Consider the following 20,301-nt stretch of genomic DNA (forward strand, 5'->3'; position numbering starts at 1 on the left):
CTCTCTGACTTGAAAAATCAAATGTGTGGGGCGCCTGGGTGGCTCAGTCAGTTAAGCGTCAGTTCCGGTCATGATCTCATGGTTTATGGGTTCGAGCCCCGCGTCGGGCTGTTCTCTGACTGCACAGAGCCTGTTTGGGATTCTCCCTCTTCCTCTCTCTCTCTCTCTCTCTCTGCCCCTCTCTCTCTCTAAGTAAATAAATATATAAGCTTTTTTTTTTTTTTAAGTTAAAAAAAAAATCCTATCTGTGAGGAGAAAATGTCCCAAGACCGCTGCTAACAGAAATTTGTACGGAATCGGCCTTGATATAAGTGTGTCTTTGTGGGTCTTGAAAATATTTTTGTTGAGCATTTCTGCTCAACAGGAAGTTGGAAATGTCTAATAAGTATCGGCAACGTGAAGGGATCGAATGAATAAATGAACGAACGAGTGACACGGCTGAATCAGTATCTATGATTGGAGGAGCCCTAAGGTAGCCACCAGTCTAGATTTGGGTATGTGCATCCTGTCATGGGAAGCTCACTACCTGGCCAGAGAGGTCTCTCCGTCGAGATACGACATGACATGTGACAATGAGCACCTCCGGGGGTTTCCAGTTTTATCCAATGTATTTTCCGTCAGTGGTAAGAATGCAGGTGTTCCTAAAGAGTTAAGCACTTTAACAAAGTTAAACCTTCAGTACTGTGGACTTGGTTGCCTGTCACCAACATTCCTTGTATCTTAGCTAAGTACTTATCACAACCTGCACTTTTCTTACCGGTTTCAACGGCCACTGTGGGGTTCCCCCACCTCCAAACGTAACTGTGCAATAAAGATCTCGTCGTTCCCAGCTAGCCTGCTAGGCGCACGCACAGGGTCAGCGCCCGTTAATATTTGCTGGATAGAACAGGTGCTTTTCCTTACTCATTTCATTTTAAATACATCATTTGGGTGGTACTGTCGTGAAGAGTCAACTGGCCACGGGCGCCTGGGTGGCTCAGTCGCTTAAGCAGCCGACTTCAGCTCAGGTCATGATCTCACGGTTTGTGGGTTCGAGCCCCGTGTTGGGCTCTGTGCTGACAGCTCAGAGCCTGGAGCCTGCTTCAGAGTCTGTGTCTCCATTTCTCTCTTCTCCTCCCTCTCTCTCTCTCTCTCTCTCTCTCTGTCTCTGTCTCTGTCTCAAAAATAAATAAACATTAAAAAAAATTTTTTTAAGAGTCAACTGGCCAGAATATTGGCCCCTGCTCTTCATTTTCCACATAGCTATGCATCCCTGAGCACTTTTTACACCCTGCTGGTTTCCTTTGTTTTGCTTTGGGTGGTTTTTTGTTTTTTGTTTTTTGGTTTTTTTTTTTGGATAGTTTTCTGGTTTTACTAACACAAATGCACATAAGCTGTGTATTCATTCTCTTCACTGCGCAGCCTGGCTTCAGGATGGGTGCCTCTGACGGCCAGCGGCACTGCTCTTTCCGCAGCGGCTTTGCGGTTCTTGGAGGAGACGTTGGGAGCAATCTCTGCCCAGTAAGATTTGTTGCACACACGGCACTTCAAGCTCCTTGACCTTGTGGACTAGGAACTTCCGGAAGCCACCGGGCAGCATGTGCTTTGTTTTCCTGTTGCTCCCGTAACCGGTGTTAGGCATCAACATCTGGCCCTTGAATCTTCTGCCCACCCTATTGTCAATGAGCTTAATTTTGACGTTTCAGTCTCACTGGGGCCAGAGGAACTTCTTGTTCCTCTTTTTAATGATCTTGGGCTTCACCAGAGGTCTGAGGGCGGCCATGATGCCGAGAAGATGGCTGCCACCTTGGCCAGAACCACTGAAAGAGAGACTGGCTGGCTTCTTTTGTAAAACTGGGGCATTTGAACTATGCTTTTGAAGGTCCCTTAGGTCAGTCATATTCCAAGACTGCCTGGGAAAATATAAACCCAAATACCTGAGTTATCATAACTAGTAAAGTTTAGAATGATTAAAACAAATAAACAAATGCATTCCGAGACTGTTTTGTTGAGTTGGTCATGGTTTTATCAAGTTCACTCATTTCTCCGCCAACTCTCAATCTGTACCTTCCTGCGTTTGGCCCTTAAAAAGAATGGGATCGGGGCGCCTGGGTGGCGCAGTCGGTTAAGCGTCCGACTTCAGCCAGGTCACGATCTCGCGGTCTGTGAGTTCGAGCCCCGCGTCAGGCTCTGGGCTGATGGCTCGGAGCCTGGAGCCTGTTTCCAATTCTGTGTCTCCCTCTCTCTGCCCCTCCCCTGTTCATGCTCTGTCTCTCTCTGTCCCAAAAATAAATAAAAAAAAAAAAAAACGTTGAAAAAAAAAAAAATTTAAAAAAAAAAAAAAAAAAAAAAAAAAAGAATGGGATCAATGGAGTGGCTAATGCCCACTCACTGAAAAAGGAACAACCCCTTCCTCTCCTATCCAGAGAACGTCCACACTATTTGCAAGCTGTCTTCTTTGAGATGCAAGTGTCATTTAATTAAGTGGCTCCTGGCGACTTTGATTTTTCCTGCCACCAAAGGGTTAATGCTCTGAGAGCTTCCTTGGTTTTACACAGGGGCAAGAAAACACATGGAGCTGATACAGTCCATTATTAAAATTGCATTTCAGCAGAGGTGAATAACTCCAGCCACCAGACCTTGGGCTTAGCCATCATCTTCCCTTGCTACAACCCAAAGCTATTACATTAAGAGCCTAAGCAAAACAATAGAGCTGACAGTAAGGAAAACTCCCCTGGTAGATGGAAACCATCAATCTTGCTGGTGAAGTATTTAGCTACAAAAGGAGAAAAGACACTCTTTGATTGAAGGATAAAAGGAAGGGATACACAGCCACTTTTCAATCAGAGTGAGATCGCGAATACTTGAAGAAATAACCGCTTCCACGGCCAGATGGTAAGTTTTGGAAGGCAGGGGCCCACAAGTACACCTGGTGGGGACTGAGAAAAGTTTGGGGGCAAATGAAGTCGTTCTTATCTGCGCTACATTCGACCTGGGTGTTCACAGTGCCTACCCATTCCCTGCATGATCATTTCTATAGAAATCAAACACTGAGCTTCCTTCCTTAGGAGCCAGTCAGACACTGGACTGACCTCTTGAGCCTCAGCAATGTTCAGTAATATTAATAAACTCTTCAGTCTTTATTTAGAAGTCAATGAAATTAACGGTGGAGTTTAGAAGCCAGAAACGTGATGTTTGGTTATTAAAAACAAAAACAAAAACAAAAACTCTGACCATTCTTTTCAGTGAAACCCCAGCTCTGGTTCTCTAGACTAGAATAGTAGTGTTAATAGATTCCACCTCGACTAAAAAGGGAGCCAGTGGCAGAAAATCTATTCCTCCGGCAAGGTTGCCGGGCAACGAGCAAGCTTTTGGCATGTGGCTGATGTCTCCAGGCAGCCTGGACTCCACAAAGTGAGCTCCTCCATCACTTAGAACTAACTTGATTTTGATGGATTAAAACCAAATCAAAATGTACTGTAACTCACTGGCTTCCAAACTCAGGAATCAGGGAAAGACAAAAAAAAAAAATATCCCAACATGGGGCGCCTGGGTGGCTCAGTCGGTTAAACGTCCGACTTCGGCTCAGGTCACGATCTCACAGCCCGTGGGTTCGGGCCCCGCGTCAGGCTCTGTGATGATGGCTCAGAGCCCGGAGCCTGCTTCGGAGTCTGTGTCTCCCTCTCTCTCTGCCCCTCCCCCGTTCATGCTCTGTCTCTCTCTGTCTCAAAAATAAAATAAAACATTAAAAAAACAAATTTAAAAAGAAATATCCCAACACCCAACTAAAGACTAACTTATCAGAAACACTAGGATTGACTAAAGTTCATTCTACTGGGTAATCAGTTCTAGCATACACATGATTTTAAGACAAAAATATCCAACAGCAATGAGGAACAAAAAAGCATTCAAGAATATTTGGGGGAAATATTAATGTTATAAAGACGGAGCCTCATCCTAAAAGGAGTCCTGGATTCAAATGCATCTTTATGCCTGCAATTCTTTAGCAACAACTTCTGCAAATACGTGAGCACTTTGGTCAATGATCAACAAGGGCTCACTAAGTGCTCTAGGGTCCCACCCCTGGGCTGTGGAGGTGATCAAAAAATGTAAGACGTTGGGCCAGGCCTTATTTATTTATTTATTTATTTATTTATTTATTTATTTATTTTTTAATTTTTTTAGCGTTTATTTATTTTTGAGAGAGAGAGAGACAGAGCATGAACGGGGGAGGGGCAGAGAGAGAGGGAGACACAGAATCGGAAGCAGGCTCCAAGCTCTGAGCCATCAGTCCAGAACCCGACACGGGGCTCGAACTCACGGACGGCGAGATTGTGACCTGAGCTGAAGTCCGCCGCTTAGCCGACTCAGCCACCCAGGCGCCCCGGGCCAGGCCTTATTTAGAACACATTTACTATTAGCACATAAAGTAAAATGGTTTCTTCTCACCAACAAAGTTCTTCTGCGAAAGGTTAGTTTGGCATCTATTGTGTTCACTTACGAAAACCACCTCCAATATGTACTGAGCGAGCTGGCTAGACTCCAAAGCTGGTCAGGGTTGAGCTCAAAGGCCATGCCTGTCCCTTCCCAGGGGTCTGGTGTGAAGCAGGCCTTCCTACCTGGGCTCTGAACGCCAAACAAACACACAAAAAAACCCGCTCACATTTGATCTCAAGCTTTTCTTTCTCTTTTAGGAAAACACCCTTTACAGCATTCATAACGTACCACCTCCATCGGTCACACGTGCAGTGATGGAGCACTTCCTTCTCATGCGTTCCCGGACCTGTGATCATTAGCAGCCATGGGGCCGCCATGGCAGAGTCCAAGGGCAGATGTCACCAGATGATGCAGACCAGCAGTTCCGCCCATACAACACCTAGGGGTGCTGGGTGAAACCAGACTGTGCCCATCGACTCCTTCTAATGCAGGGAATGCACACGACTTCAGGTGAAGCACTTTCATGTTCCAGCCGTGGCGTGTCCCATTTCTGGCCCTCGTCAGCTCCTCATCCATTATGGATCCATTATGCCTTCAGTCGGTCTCCATGTTTCTCGCAAACATTAAAATGCACTGCAGGAACTAAAAGCAGCCTCCTCTGTAACCATTACAATGATAAAACACAACTCGATGGAAACTGATATATTATTATTGCTCCCTAACAAGACATATGCCCTCAGGAAACAAAGAGTTGTTAGTTTTAATACGAAAAAAAGGCTTAATGGGTATCCCCAAGAGCCTGTAAAGGTGGCTTAGCAGGTGCATGGTACCGCCACCCTCCACAAGCCTAACGCCTGTCCACTCCTTAAGGTCTAGTGAGAAAGCCACCCCAAAAATCTTTTGCTGGGCTCCCCCTCCCCAGCCGAGCTCTCCTTCTGTTACCTCTATCCCTGCCCCAGACCTTTTCTACTTTCTTGTCACCCTTTGCGTATAACTCTCTTCTCTTCTACTAGGGGTATGCTCTCTGAGTGTAAGCTCAGGGACTTCTTCAGAATAGATTATCAGGTTTTTTTCCTGGGAAAGAACAAAACTGACATGTAAATATCACCCCAAAAGATTAAAAAAAAATTTTTTTGTTTTAGTTTATGGATGATCTGATATATCTGGTCAAACCACTAGTGCTGTGTCATGCAAAGAAGAGTCCGAGGTACGAGTGTTAAGTTGACCAACTAGCTCTACCCTTCCAACTGGAGTGCTGTCTGCTCCCTGTAAGTAATCTAGTTAATTGTGGCTTTCATAGGCATTACTCAGTAAGTAGATGTCATGAGAAAGTAAGAGTTAATGATTTTTTTCCCTAATGGTTTCCTTTCTTAAAAATAATGTTTTATGTTATAAAGGCAATACAAATATATACTTTTTGTCTTCTTCATATATGGGCATACACACACACACACACACACACACACACAATGTCAACCGTCAGTTGTTGACTGTAGAATTTTCTCTTTATCTGATGAGTTTGCAAGATGGCTTCTCTCAAGTTTATAGGTAATAGCACCCCATTTGCTTCCTATTTAGAATTAATCCTATTTGTAATTAATTATTTGTTGTATCCTGGTTTGTCTGTCTCCCCAATAGACTATGAGCTTAATTCTTAAGACAGAAGCTATTCTATCTTGAGCTCTGTTAGCATCCCCCCTGTGCAACACCAAGGCTGACGTGGACGAAGCACCCAGCAAATACATGTAAAGCGGCCACTGTCTGAAGTATTTAGTTGACTAGTTAATTAATGCCTAATTGAAGCTCAGGCTTGGTAGAGGGTCTTCAAAAAAAGACTGCCGACTTAGCAACCAGCCTACCTGTCTTGCAATAGGTTCTGCTTCAAAGAAACACCTGCAAACAGAACGCTAAAGCTAGTGCCCTCCTTCAGGGAACACGAGGGAGGCTGTAATCCTAGGACAGCAACAAGGAGAAGCTGGCAATGGGAAAATGCTGTACTATCTTGTCCAAAGAGAACATTCACAATCAGAAACACCTATATTCAGATGTTCAAGACAGAGACACTTGAGGAGAAGTCAAAATATAGCAGCACTATCAACAATAGCCAAAGTATGGAAACAGCCCAAATGTCCATCGATGGATGAATGGATAAAGAAAATGTGGTATATATCTCTCTCTATATATATATATACACACACAATGGGGTATCACTCGACCATCAAAAAGAATGAAATCTTGCCATTTGCAACTACGTGGATGGAACTGGAGGCTATTATGCTAAGTGAAATTAGTCAGAGAAAGACAAAACTCATATGACTTCACTCATATGAGGACTTTAAGAGACAAAACAGATGAACATAAGGGAAGGGAAACAAAAATAATATAAAAACAGGGAGGGGGTAAAAACAAAAGAGACTCATAAATATGGAGAACAAACTGAGGGTTGCTGGAGGGGTTGTGGGAGGGGGGATGGGTTAAATGGGGAAGGGGCATTAAGGAAGCTACTGAAATCATTGCTTCACTATATACTAACTAATTTGGATGTAAATTTTAAAAAATAAAAAATAAAGTTAAATTAAAAAAAAAAAAAAAATATATATATATATATATATATATATATATATATATATATATCTTTGTTTTTAAATACAAGTTTGGGACTAGACACACCCCTACTCGGAGTAAAAATTCCCTTTCACTCACCCACCTTCTCTTCCTCCCTCTCCCTCTTAATCCCCGCCCCATGGACTTTCATATATGTTTCATATATGAACATAATTATTCATATAATTAAATAATTCATAAAATTATTCATAACAATTTAAACACTAGACTTCCCTTCTATTCTTAATTCTATTTAGCTCAGGCTATTAAGACTAATTTATGTTTCAAAGGCATACACTAACTGATCATATGGGATAATATATGTAAAAGTACTCTTTAATTAAAAGCCTAATGTAAACGTGTTATTACCATAATAATTATGATTTTTCTTGCAGGTCATATGTATATACAGATGTATACATATGTATGTCTATATATTACATCATCTATGTAACCTGACACAATTTTCAAATACCTAACATAGTTTCCAAATATCTGTTCACAGACCCATAGTGGTTAGTGACAAAGTTGTCACTGGCCAGAGGCAAAATGAGGAAAATCATAATAATGTATTATGTTTTTTTTAATCATGCTAAATGCATAATATTTAAAAGATTGCTTTTTCTCTGAAATCAAATTCTTACTTTTTTTTGTTTTTTTTTTTGTTCAAGGGTCCATTGTTTTATGAAATTGTGATAACGAATGGTAATTTTTAAAGCTGTTATTTGCAAAATAAATAGAAAATTTCTTCTGACATGTTAATAGTCCGTGGAATCTTTTTTAAAATTTTTTTTAAGTTTATTTATCTTGAGAGAGAAAGAGAGAGAGAGAGAGTGCACGTGCAGGGGAGGGGCAGAAAGAAAGGGAGAGAGAGAATCCCAAGCAAGCTCCTCACCATCTGCACAGAGTCCGATGCGGGGCTTGAACTCACGAACCGTGAGATCATAACCTGAGCTGAAACCAAGAGTCGGATGCTTAACCATCTGAGCCACCCAGGCACCCCTGATAGTCCACAGAATCTTAAAAAAGTCTAAGGAAAGTTTCGTTTCCGACAACGAAAACACCAACATCTCCATATTCTGTGCGAGGAAAGAAGGCAGGGCTCCCCCTTTACTGCAGTCACCCCAGTCACAACAGCATCTGGAACATCCCTGAAGATCCGGCCTCCAAGCGGAGGTGCTGGCTCCCGGCCCTCCGGCACCTACTGGATTGTGTGTGTTCGCTTCCTCCCCGCCCCCCCCCACCCCCCGCCCCGACAGCCCCAACAAGAAGCACCACTTTAGAAGAAACCCCAAATCCTAAACTAGGTGTCCAAGGTGGGGGGCAGGGTGAGGGAGGCATTGAATCCAATTTATTATAGGCAAGGAGACTTCAAAGTCTCCATCTGATGGCTCAAATATCCATAACAGAATTGGTATTTCTTCTCAGATTCAAGGCATGGCCAAGTCACATAGACTCAGTTCCAGAGTCCAGTTTTCATCTTGGAGGCTGCAACCCAGGCAGGCTCTCTGCCCTTTGATCTGGTTGGAACCGGAGTGTTACAAATATGCTTGTATTAAGCTATCTCCAGTCTGCCTGAGGGCATCAGTCTGGAATGTGCAAATGGGAGCTTCAGACTGTGAGGTTCCCAAGTCCTCATGTGCGTTCCATTTTTTTTTTTTTTTTTTTTTTTTCCTGGCAGGCTGGCTACTGCTCCTTCTACGGAAGGCAACGACGAGATGCCCCCGGACCACGGTTATGCACAACGGCAACATAAAGCAGAGAGGGGATGCCAGAGAGAGAGTTCTGTCTCTATCCTGAGGGCCAGGAAGCCAGGTGAAGGACAAGGGAACTCCAAGCAAGCACCAGAAACCTAAATTACACTTGCATTAAGCAGCCCCCAGACCCGTATGGAGCACCGAGGAGCTCCAAGCGCTGCGTGCTGAAGACGCAGAAGAAGCGTCACCAAAGCATCCGCATTCCACCATCCGCATCTGGGGGAAGGAATCGCTTCAAGGACTCCATCCCTTCTACCCCAAGGCCTTCTCCTCCTCAACCTGACAGCACAGGCGTCCATTTCCAAAGTCCAAAATGCATAAAAAACTTATAGCTGGAAGATATTCTGCGCCAAAGAATGTGCAGTGAACAGCAAACGTTTCCAACAGCATGGCCAGTATTGCCTTATTTCCCGGACGATTTACTGAAAATCTTCCACCCCTGTTTTTACAGGCTGCGGGGGCATCTGCTGTGCCAAACCGTCTGCTGGCGAGAGAGACAGAGAGAAGCCAACACGTTCTGCACGGCCCAGCGACAAAACTGAAGAAAGACAGAGATGCGTCCTTGGCAAACGGTAGACTCTGAACTGCACCTGTGTCACCTGTCAGCAAGAGGCTCTCCATGGTGGATGACCAGAGACGGCGAGAGAGCAACTCACGTATTTTTCACCGGCTTGTACACCGTGCCGGCCACAAGCCCTCAGACATCAAGAATCCACCCCCCGCCCCACGTCCTTGGGTGATCGCTTCATACAAATGTGCAACCATGGAAATGGTCCCGCGCACGCCACTGTTTCTCTGACTCTTCCAGACGGAAAAGGTGTTGCCTTTAGTATCATATGTTTGCTGGAGACCAGGAGCCAAAGCGCAGTGCGGTCGTTGGAGGGCACAGAGAAATAAAAAATATTCTGTGGGGCAGAAGAATGCCACCAGGAGCCTCAACAGACAGGCAGGGAAGAAACGGTCTTCTGCTTCCTGTGAGGACCGTGGTGGGAAGTGCACACAGATGGTTCTGGCTGGCCTTAAAAGAAAGAAACTCCTTTAGGGAGGAGCGACCTTAAACATCTTATCAGCCTTTGAAGTTACGCACAATGACATCCTCTGGTTCCTTGCCCAGGGCAGAGGCTTAGGCTTTAAGGCTCCATTTACTTACCAAGAATTAAATAGTTTTACCACAGCACAAGGCCAAAGAGCCAATTTTTTAAAACAGGAAATGCTGGGATGGCGAGGCAGTGGAAAACATCCTTTCTGTGGGGTACCCCACGAGGCGAAGAAATTCAAGAGCCATAGAGCTAACTTTCTGAGGTTAATCTCCTTTATGTCTAGCCTTCTGTACTATTCAGATCAGTTTTGTGGGACTCGAGGTAAAGCCATAGAAGCAGAAAGAGGCTCCGATGCTTCCAGAACCTTCCTCAAACCCAGCCCTGGTGCAACCTGCCCTAACGATACCTGTCTTACCAACATCACTGTATCTGTGCAAACCATCGCAGCCCCTCCAAAACAGGGTACCCCCAGCTCCCTCCAATGTCACCCCTCAAGTGGGAGTCCAATGTGTGATATCATCTTCCACAGAGGGGTGAGGGGGACCCATGTGTCCGCTGCTGCCTGCTCACAGTTCTCTAGGGCACCTAGACTTGTGTCGATTCCTCACGGCGGGTCACGTCCATCTGGTCGACCACTTCATCCCTACATACTGCGTGCCCAGTGTTGAGAATACAGTAAATACTCCTGACAGGCTTGTAGAACAAAAGCCTGGTTACTGCCACCAACCCCCACCCCCCCACTTTCCTTTCTGGGAGATAGCTGCCTGTCTTGAGGTAGATGCTATTTTTAGGGCCTCACCCGTGACTCAGGCTTGGACATTAGAACCTTCTCTTGCCGGAACTGTTCGGTTTATTTGTTTCTGTTTTGATCTCACGCCATGGCAAAAGTTCTTACGCAAGACCCCAAAAAGCTGGGAACCCAGAGATTCTGAGACCCTCGTAACAGTCACTTAAGAAAAGGTAATGAACCTTAAAGGCCATCATTTTCATGATTAGATGATCTCTGTGTGACTAATTACTGAATTAGAGCCACACACTTGAAGGAAAACAGAAGGAAATCTGTTGCCTTGAGATTTATCTTTCTTCTTCAAAGAATTTAGAGTTGCTTCTATAGCACACGATGTTAGGATAGGCCTTGGGCCAATCATTGTAAACAGCATCTGAAAAAGCGCTCAGAATTGTGGGCTTAGCTGCTTTGCGAGGGATAGCACTATTTGTTTGCTTAAGTGAGGCTGTGAGGATTGCTGGAAAGGCTCCGTAAAAATATTGGCCAAACTCAAGTCTCTTACCAGCAAATGTAAGCATGTTAAGTTCGCATATATGTCGGGACCACGCATATTATCTCTGACTTAACAGGTATGAATAATGGATAGCCAAGCCGGACCCCATTCAAACAAACCAGTTGACTTCAGCTCACAATAGAAGAGTAAACATGGCCCTCGGCTGAAGTTAGCCTTTAACTCCAAATTGCCTCTGTACACAATGAGACCAGCTCTTTCCTGGGGCCTGGAGGGCGTCTCCACGTGGCTGTGCTGAATCCTCCTAACTGAAGGCGACAGACAGTAAGTCAACACGAAGGGGATCTCTCAAACACCCCACCTGGCACGCACTCACGGAGGGTCTCTCCGCGCCTGGTCTGCAGGCTCCATTGTTGGCCTTCGCGGCGAAGAGGCCGCCCAGTTCCCCACATGACACAAAAGGAGACAATGTGGTAAGGAAGAACTAGAAAGGAGGGCTTGTGGTGAATCGAGCCGGAAGACAAGCCCCACGAAAGGGGCCCTCTGCCTAAACAATTTGTACGTGAGAAAAGAAGAAAGAAAGAAATCCAACCGCGGCAAGTATAATCCCCAAATCCACAAGTTGTAATTTCTCATAAAGCAGGAAGGCAGTACTTGAGTCACTTCACAAAATGCTCAATACCCAATTCGGATCCGAGGCCCTGAACCGCTATCTAATTGCTCGGTGGGGGGGGGGGGGGGGGGATTATTTCCCTGGGCAGCAGGCCCCAAGGCTCCTTTCCAGCTAGCTCCCCCACTCATTGGGAAGTCAGGGAATGCGAGTATCCAGGTTTTAAGTTTGGTGCTCACGGCTTCTCAGGGGTTACTCACATCTCAGAAATAAAGACTGGCAGATCAAGGGAAAAGCACCGACATGACCATTTGGCTCATTAGAATCGTGCAAAGAAAGCCCCTTTTTGCCGCGGTAAGGAGTCAACTCAAGTTAGTTTTCCAGCGCCCGAAGAGGAAGAGGAAAATGCTCTTCACTTCGCCCTAACAAACAAAAAGGCATATGAAAATCAAGCATGATAAAGGCAAACAAAAAAAAAACAAACCAAAAAAAAGAATTCCCCTTGGGTGACTTTCTTACTTTCATTTTATTTTATTTAAACAATTTTTTTATGTTTTTATTTTATTTTTGAGAGAGAGAGAGACAGAGACAGAGCACAAGAGGGGAAGGGCAGAGAGAGAGGAGGACACAGAATCCCAAGCAGGCTCTAGGCTCTGGGCTCTCAGCACAGAACCGATGCCAGACTTGAACACACAGACGGCAAGATCACGACCTGAGTCGAAGTAGGATGCTTAACCGACTGAGCCACCCAGGCGCCCCTCATTTTATTTTATTTTAAATTTTACTTAAGCAAGAGGAAAAGTAAACGAGTTGGGGCTTTGTCCATATTTTGTTGTGTTCACTTTGATTTTTTTAAATTTTTTTTATTTTTATTTTTTAGTGTTTATTCATCTTGGGGGGGGAGGGCAGAGAGAGGGGGGAGACGCAGAATCTGAAGCAGGTTTCAGGCTCTGAGCTGTCCGCACAGAGCCCGACATGGGGCTTGAATCCATGAGCCGTGAGATCATAACCTGAGTTGAAGTCGGACACTTAACCAACTGAGCCACCCAGGCGCCCCTTCACTTTGATTTTTTTGCCTCCTTTTGTTTCATTTCAATTTTGTCAAAAAACTTGGGTACTTTCTGCACATGGTGCAAAATTCAAAAGGCTCAAAATCATATACATAGAAAAGTAAGTAATCTTATCGCCCGTCACCAGCCACCCAATTCCACACCTCAGCAGCAAAACAAAAACAGAAACAAAAACAAAAACAATTAGAACAAAAACAAAAAACAGCAAATGCTACCAAAGGTGGGGGGGGGGGGAATCAAATGTTTTTTGTAAACTCCTGTACTTAGCAGTTTTCAAAAAACATTTTTTTTCAGTGTTTATTTATTTTTGAGAGAGAGGGAGAGGCACAGAGTTGCGAGCAGGGTAGTTGCAGAGAGAGAGGGAGACACAGAATCCGAAGCAGGCTCCAGGCTCCGAGCTGTCTGCACAGAGCCCGACGCGAGGCTCGAGCCCACGAACCGTGAGGTCATGACCTGAGCCAAAGTCGAATGCTTAACTGAGACACCCAGACGCCTCCATACTTAGCATTTTTCAATTAACATACTTTGAGATCATTCCGTCTCAATACCTATAGAGCTGCCTTATTGTGTTCAAGTGGGAGTACATCTGTAGGATAAATGGCAAGAAATGGGTTTGCTTGCCCACCGATATATGCATTTTCTTTTTTTTTTTTAATTTTTTTTTTTTTTTACATTTTATTTATTTTTGAGAAACAGAGTGAGACAAAGCGTGAGTGGGGGAGGGGCAGAGAGAGAAGGAGACAGAATCTGAAGCAGGCTCCAGGCTCTGAGCAAGCAGTCAGCACAGAGCCTAATGCGGGGCTTGAACCCACAAACCGTGAGATCATGACCTGAGCCGAAGTCGGATGCTCAACCGACTGAGCCACCCAGGCGCCCCGATATATGCATTTTCTGCCTCAATACGACCAATGTACTTTTCCTGGAGACTATATCAATTTATATTGCCATTAGCAACGTGTCTCTGCTTCTCCTCATCTTGGCTAACACAGCACTATGAACCACAGTGGGCGCTTGAACAAGAAGGGGGTTAGGGGCATTGATATGACACCCCCTTAACCCACACAGTCGAAAATCCACGTGTAACTCTTGACTCCCCTTCAACTTGGCTACTAATAGCCTACCATTTACCAGAAGTTTACTGATAACATTTGATTAACACATATGTTGTAGGTTATATGTACTGTATTGTAACAGTAAAGAAAGCTAGAGGAAAGAGAATTTTATTAACAAAATCGTAAGGAGGAGACAATACATGTTCAGTACTGTATTTATCGAGAAAAATCCACGAGTAAGTGGGCCACACAGTTCAAACCCGTGTCGTTCAAGGGTCAAATGTATTTTGAACTTCACCAATCTAACAGGTAAAAACGATCTTTTAGGTTTCAGTTTATATTTCTCTCATTAGCACTGAGAGGAAAGCATCTTTCCATACACTTAAGAGCCATTTATTTCCTTTTCTGTCAACTGCATGTTCCTATCTTAAGTGACCTTCTACCACGTTATCTTTATCACAGGCAATCTATCTAGTAAATAATATCTGGGGGCGCCTGGGTGGCTCAGTTGGTTAAGTGTCCAACTTTGGCTCAGGTCATGATCTCATGGTACATGGGTTCGAGCCCTGCATCAGGCTCTGTGCTGACGGCTCTGAGTCTGGAGCCTGCTTCGGATTCTGTGTCTCCCTCGCTCTCTGCACCTCCCCCACTCACTCTCTGTCTCCCTTCCTCAAAAAATAAACCCCCTCGGGTGGAGGGGGTTAGAGGACCCACAGGCTTTCTTCCCCAGGAAGTCTGGCACCTCTGCTAAAGCCTCCCCTGTTGAAACCCATAGAGGATGAATTCATGAACTCCCGGGATGGGGCAGACGGTCACAAGCCACAAGGGCCAGTCAGTTTGGGGCTATTGACAAGGAATGCTCCTGGGTTCAGCCTCGGATTTTGATTCCCAAGTGGTCTCTGGTCCGTGCCTGGAGATGTAGTCTCTAGTTTGCTAGAAAGAGATGTGGGATGGAGAGTGTCACCTGATGTGGGAAAAGGGACAGGAAAGAGCTAGAAAACTGGAAGGCCTCCATTCTACCCCATGCTGGGGGTCAGAGGATCCAGAGCTGTGAGCAATGGGGCGAAAGCAGAAAGACGCCAACCCAATCAGAGCCCCCTCTGAGGCCCTGGCACACAGCCACAGGGCAGGAAAGGGCTAGGTGGACAGCACTTTGGTCATCTAAGCTGTGGTTTGGCCGCTGATGGCCAAATTGCACCGGGTGGTGGGGTTTGGATCCAAAACCTTGCCATTGTCACTGAAGGTCTGGACTGTCTGCAAGACCAGCACGGCCAGAGCATAGGACAAGTGATAGTTCATAAATCTGAGCTCACGCCTGGGGCAAAAGGCACCGATATCACCCTTTAAGGTAGTTACATCCATCTGTTCATTTCCTTCAAGAGCAGTCCTTTCCATAAAATGATGAAATAAATCTCTTCTCGCCATTCCTGTTCTTACTGGAGGGTTAGTATTCACCCTGTTGAAAAACCCTGGGGGAAGAAGCAGGTTAAGGCAGTCTGGAAATTCCACTGCAGTCCAGTGGAGTTTCTGCCCCAGACAGAAGGGGGTGAGAGTATAATTCAGCAATACACCTGCAGGTGGAACGTTCCAAGGGAATCTATCCTAGCTCTTGGTGCCACCGCTGCTGACTTCAGCCAGCCAGCTCCCCGACCTGGCCCGACTCCTGTGCAAAGCCTGACTTCACCTGGTTAGTGGCAGACAGGGCCTTCCCGGCAGGGCTTTGCTCGCTGAAGGCAAAGATTCCACCGTAAGCGCCGGAAGGACGTCTCTGACATCACAAAAATGTGGCCTCGCCTTGCGTAGAAGTTAGGTACTGAAGCCAAAACATAAGGCGAAATACAAGCCTAGACAAAATTGCTTTACAAATTGAAAATTACTGGATCACCTGGGTGGCTCAGTCAGTTAAACGTTCAACTCTTGATTTCAGCTCAGATCATGATCTCCTGGTTCGTGGGTTCGAGCCCTGCATAGGGCTCTGCACGGACTGCTTTCGAGTCTGCTTGAGATCCTGTCTCTCCCCCTCTCTCTGCCCCTACCCTGCTTGTGATCTCTCTGTCTCTCAAAATAAATAAATAAAAATAAAAACTGAAAATCACTTTATTTATTTATTTTTAAATATAATTTATTGACAAGTTGGCTAACATACGGTGCATATAGTTTACTTTTGGTTTTGGGGGTAGATTCCCATGAGTCATCGTTTACATACAACAACCCAGCGTTCATCCCAACATCCCAACAGGTGCCCTCCTTTCTCAATGCCCATCACCCATTTTCCCCTCTCCCCCACCACCCCCTTATCAACCCTCAGTGTGTTCTCTGTTTTTAAGAGTCTCTTATGGTTTGCCTTCCTCTCTGCTCGAAACTATTTTTCCCCCTTCCCCTCCCCCATGGTTCTCTGTTAAGTTTCTCAAGTTCCACATATGAGTGAAAACATACGGTATCTGTCTTCCTCTGCCTGACTTATTTCACGTAACACTATACCCTCCAGTTCCATCCACGTTGCTGCGAATGGCAAGATTTTATTCTTTCTCGTTGCCAAGTAGTATTCCATCATATATATAAACCACATCTTCTTTATCCATTTGTCAGCTGATGGACATTTGGGGTCTTCCCATAATTTGGCTATTGTTGAAAAGCGCCGCTATAAACACTTTAAAGTAGAGTAACCTTATAGACGTAAATATTCACAACATGTAGTTACTGATGGGACAATGAAGGTGCATACCGAAGACTTGTCTCTACTTCTCCAGATAATATCTATCTAGGACCCATCTGGGCCAGGAGTGTATGGTTAAAACCTGCATGAAGTATCTCCGCTGTATACCAAGGGCAGTGCAGGAAAAAGGCGGTGCAAAGTCAGAGCGCGGAATGCCGTGACACGGCACGAAGCAGGAAGGGAGCCGTGCAAAGTCAAAGCCGCCAGGCAGACCGTCTGCGGGGGCGAGCGGAGCCCCTCTGTTGGGTGGGTGCTGAGAGGCAGGCTCTACTCTGGGGACAAGTCAAGGCTGAGCCCAGGCCCCTCCTTCTTAGGTTCTCAGCCAGGGAAATAAGACAGGAGGTTGGGCTCAGAAACAGGGTAGGGATCTGGAGACCAGTGGGGGAACCAATAAAAAACGAAGCAAAACAAAACAGGACTCAAGGTCAAAGTTGGACGACGCAGTAAGGGTTCTGGGACGGAGTTCCCTAAACAGCAGCTCAGGTCAAGATTCACCCTAGGTCTTGGGCAAGTCCCATCCCTCAGGCAAGGCTGAGCCGGCCTGGGGGGGTGGTTAGTGAGGAGACAAGCTGTATCTGGAGCCCAGGCATCCAGCAGAGCCAGGCATGTCGCGGGTGAGGGAAGAAGTAGGCGAGGAGGCTACAGCAGGCCCTGAGGAACCATCTAGAAAGGTGGGGTGACAATGGGGCAAGATAGGCCACAGCTGGATTTTCATTACCTGCCAGAGATGCTTTATGCATGTTGGGCAACCTATTCACGGTAGAGCAGGCTTAGGCCTCTCTCAACGCGAAACTTCTTCCTATTTATGGCTTCATATTCTCACCCGCCTTCTCTAGAAGGCACAGTGCTACCAAAAGGTAATGAGAAAAGTGCAATTACAAACTCATGGGACTCTTTGTTTTTTAATGCAATGTATCAGAACTCCTGTGTGCACGGCATCGGCATCAGGGGGCAAAGCTCCTCCTAACACCGGGAGGGGGGCGGGGAAGGGGGCAGGGACTGGGTAAAGCTATTCTCTTCGGCTCTGGAACGGGGCAGCAACCGCTCAGGAGACAGGGGCAATTGTATCGGCTCAAACACGCACTTTGGGGAACGAGGGAGTCTTCCAAGAACAGTGAGGGCCTGCCAGGCTGGTCTTCTGTGTTCAAACCGGTAATGAGCATAGGAGGCCAGGGTGTGGCCTCACGCGGCCACTGGTCCCCTGGGGAAGGGATGGGGAGAGAAAACGGGGACCTCTCACATAGCCTGCTTTGACTACGTGGAGGAAGGGGATGACACCCTGCCCCCAAGTTACCTGTACAACTCGATCCGAGTACAGACTTTTAGGACAGCAGAAATCGAGCCCTGGATGACACTGGCTCTATGAACAGTAGCATATGTTGTCACGGTTTTAGAAGGGTCTCCAGAGCCAATTCACAAGTCCGACTCTCACTGCTTTATAATGACCTATCGTTATGGACCCAAAATTACACTGCCCGGCACATATTACCTGCTTTTTTTTTTTTTTAATGTTTATTTATTTTTAAGAGAGAGAGAGAGAGAGAAAGCATGACCGGGGGAGGGTCAGAGAGAGAGGGAGACACAGAATTGGAAGCAGGCTCCAGGCTCTGAGCTGTCAGCACAGAGCCTGACGTGGGGCTCGAACCCACGGACTGTGAGATCATGACCCAAGCCGCAGTTGGATGCTCAACTGACTGAGCCACCCAGGCGCCCCACATATTACCTGCTTTTAAGTGATTTACTTTTCGCTATCTCTGAGGATATTCCAAAGACAAATAAAACCAGCTACATCACTCACTGAATGTGTGTGTGCCAGCTACTGAGATAAATGTTTCACATACACCTGTTTGGCTCTCAAAGGACAAAACTAACTTTCTCAAGACCACACAGCCATCAGTAGACAAGCCGACCCTAGAAAACAGGTCTCGCCCTCCTAACCCCTCTCTGTGGCCTCCAGATAGAGCTTCAGTGAGGAATTTCCAACAGAGGTGGGCCAGATCGTTTAAAAGCTGCAACAATGGCCATGCCCTACGCCCAGGCCGACCAAAGAAGATGCTGGCAACGACTGACAGGTAAGGGAGTCTAGGTGCCTTGGTTGAAAATCGGCACTTGGTGGAAAAGCCAAGAGAACACGAGGTACAGCCTCACCTGAGGTGTCTGGGAATGCCGAGGGGCTCAAGCAGAAGGTGAGGATCCATGCAGGCCCAGGAGAGGAAGGAAGGGAAAATGTCATGACTGGTGGCTGTCACCAAGAGCTGGCTTCTACAATGATGGCGTGACACTTCCCAGAGGCCTCAAGTAACCTTGATGGCTTTGGGGCACCTTCAAGGGCAATGTCTATTTTCACAGACTCCAGGGATGCCTGATGCATCCCTGAGGCAGTCCTGTAAGATCGAAGTGATTCCACGGGAATCCACTGGAATTCCACTGGAATCGAAGTGATTCCACACAGGAGGAGATCACTTCGCAGCATCCACGAAGGAGGGGTGGTGGATACAAGCCCCTGAGGGTAGGCTGTATTCAGATGGGCCAGAACGGGAAGGGAAAGACCATGTCAGATGGTAAGAGGAACCAGAGCAAAGTATGGCGGAGTGCAAGCACAAGGTACATGTGGAGACCAGGACGTGGAGCCATCTGGTGGCGAGGAGGCTCAGCGGGGCAGGTGTAAGGAGACAACAATGGCAGAGGATGAGTGCCATTACCGACTTTGTGCAACGCATGATAGGATCGAGGAAATTAAAATGGTCAAGCCTTCCAGATTGTGAATTTAGAGGAAAATAGCAGAGGAGGGGATCTTCCCAAAATACTTGGCAGGAGAGCTGTGAATTGGGTGCCTCTTGAGAGAAAGGCGGTCTGTTATTATCACTATTGCTCTGGTTGGGCTGGTGTGATCCCATTACCAGGCTTGGGAGGGAAGAATGTGCACGTGTGCGTGTGCGTGCGCGTATGTGCAGGGGTTCCAGTGTGACTGTGATATTAATTCACCATCACATCAAAATGGCAAGATTTCTTTCATCTCCTGGAGCCCTCTCTGTAGGGTACCCACCTGCCTTCCTGGACCTGTATCTACGCAGTAGGAGTTGACCATTTTCCCATTCAGCCTCTTACTGGAAAACTCCTCCTAAATAGACATCACTAATTTTGCTGCCACGCCCTCAATTCTTGATAAAATCACCCAAGTCATATGTTCTAGAAAGACAGTCAGTTGTCAACAGACTTTGAGCATCAGTGCCATTCAGGGCATCCTATTGGTACATGGAAAGAAAAGAAATACATTTACATTTGCCCCCAGAGGAATTTCTATTCTTACATCCATGTAAAAAAATAGGTATGGACAGACTTGGACGTGGTGAGGAAAGTGTATTGGGAAGGTTGACCCAAAAGGAGGAGGGTCAAGAGGAATTCAAAAACGATACTAACATCAAAAAGTATATACTCAGCAAATTTTGTATGTGTGTGAGCAGATTGTGCCATGTATTTTTATTTACTTATTGAGTTTATTTATTTTGAGAGGGGAGGGGAGGGGCACAGAGAGGAAGACAGAGAAAATCCCCAGCAAACTCCGCGCCGTCAGCACAGAGCTGGATGTGGGGCTCAGACCCACAAACCGTGAGATCACGACCTGAGTTGAGATCGAGTCGGACACTCAATCGACTGAGCCACCCACGTGCCCGTGCCATGTAGTTTTAGACAACATATCGAAGTTTACCTCCAAGTAGTCACCTGCAAGGTTTTTCTGTCTCTTCTCATCTACCCAGCTACCCCACACCACACGAGGAACACAGAGCTGTACCCACC

General features: G+C 46.1%; 1 protein-coding gene and 1 pseudogene across 3 annotated transcripts in view; both read right to left on the reverse strand.

Annotated features, from left to right (window-relative positions):
* The window catches only part of FOXN3 (forkhead box N3), a 391,024-nt gene that overhangs the window by 320,109 nt on the left and 50,614 nt on the right, over positions 1-20,301 (reverse strand). The gene's annotated exons all lie outside the window — the stretch shown is intronic.
* On the reverse strand, positions 1,354-1,970 carry LOC122222670 (annotated as a pseudogene).

This window comes from Panthera leo, chromosome B3, assembly GCF_018350215.1.
Source record: "Panthera leo isolate Ple1 chromosome B3, P.leo_Ple1_pat1.1, whole genome shotgun sequence".
NCBI classification, from domain to species: Eukaryota; Metazoa; Chordata; class Mammalia; order Carnivora; family Felidae; genus Panthera; species Panthera leo.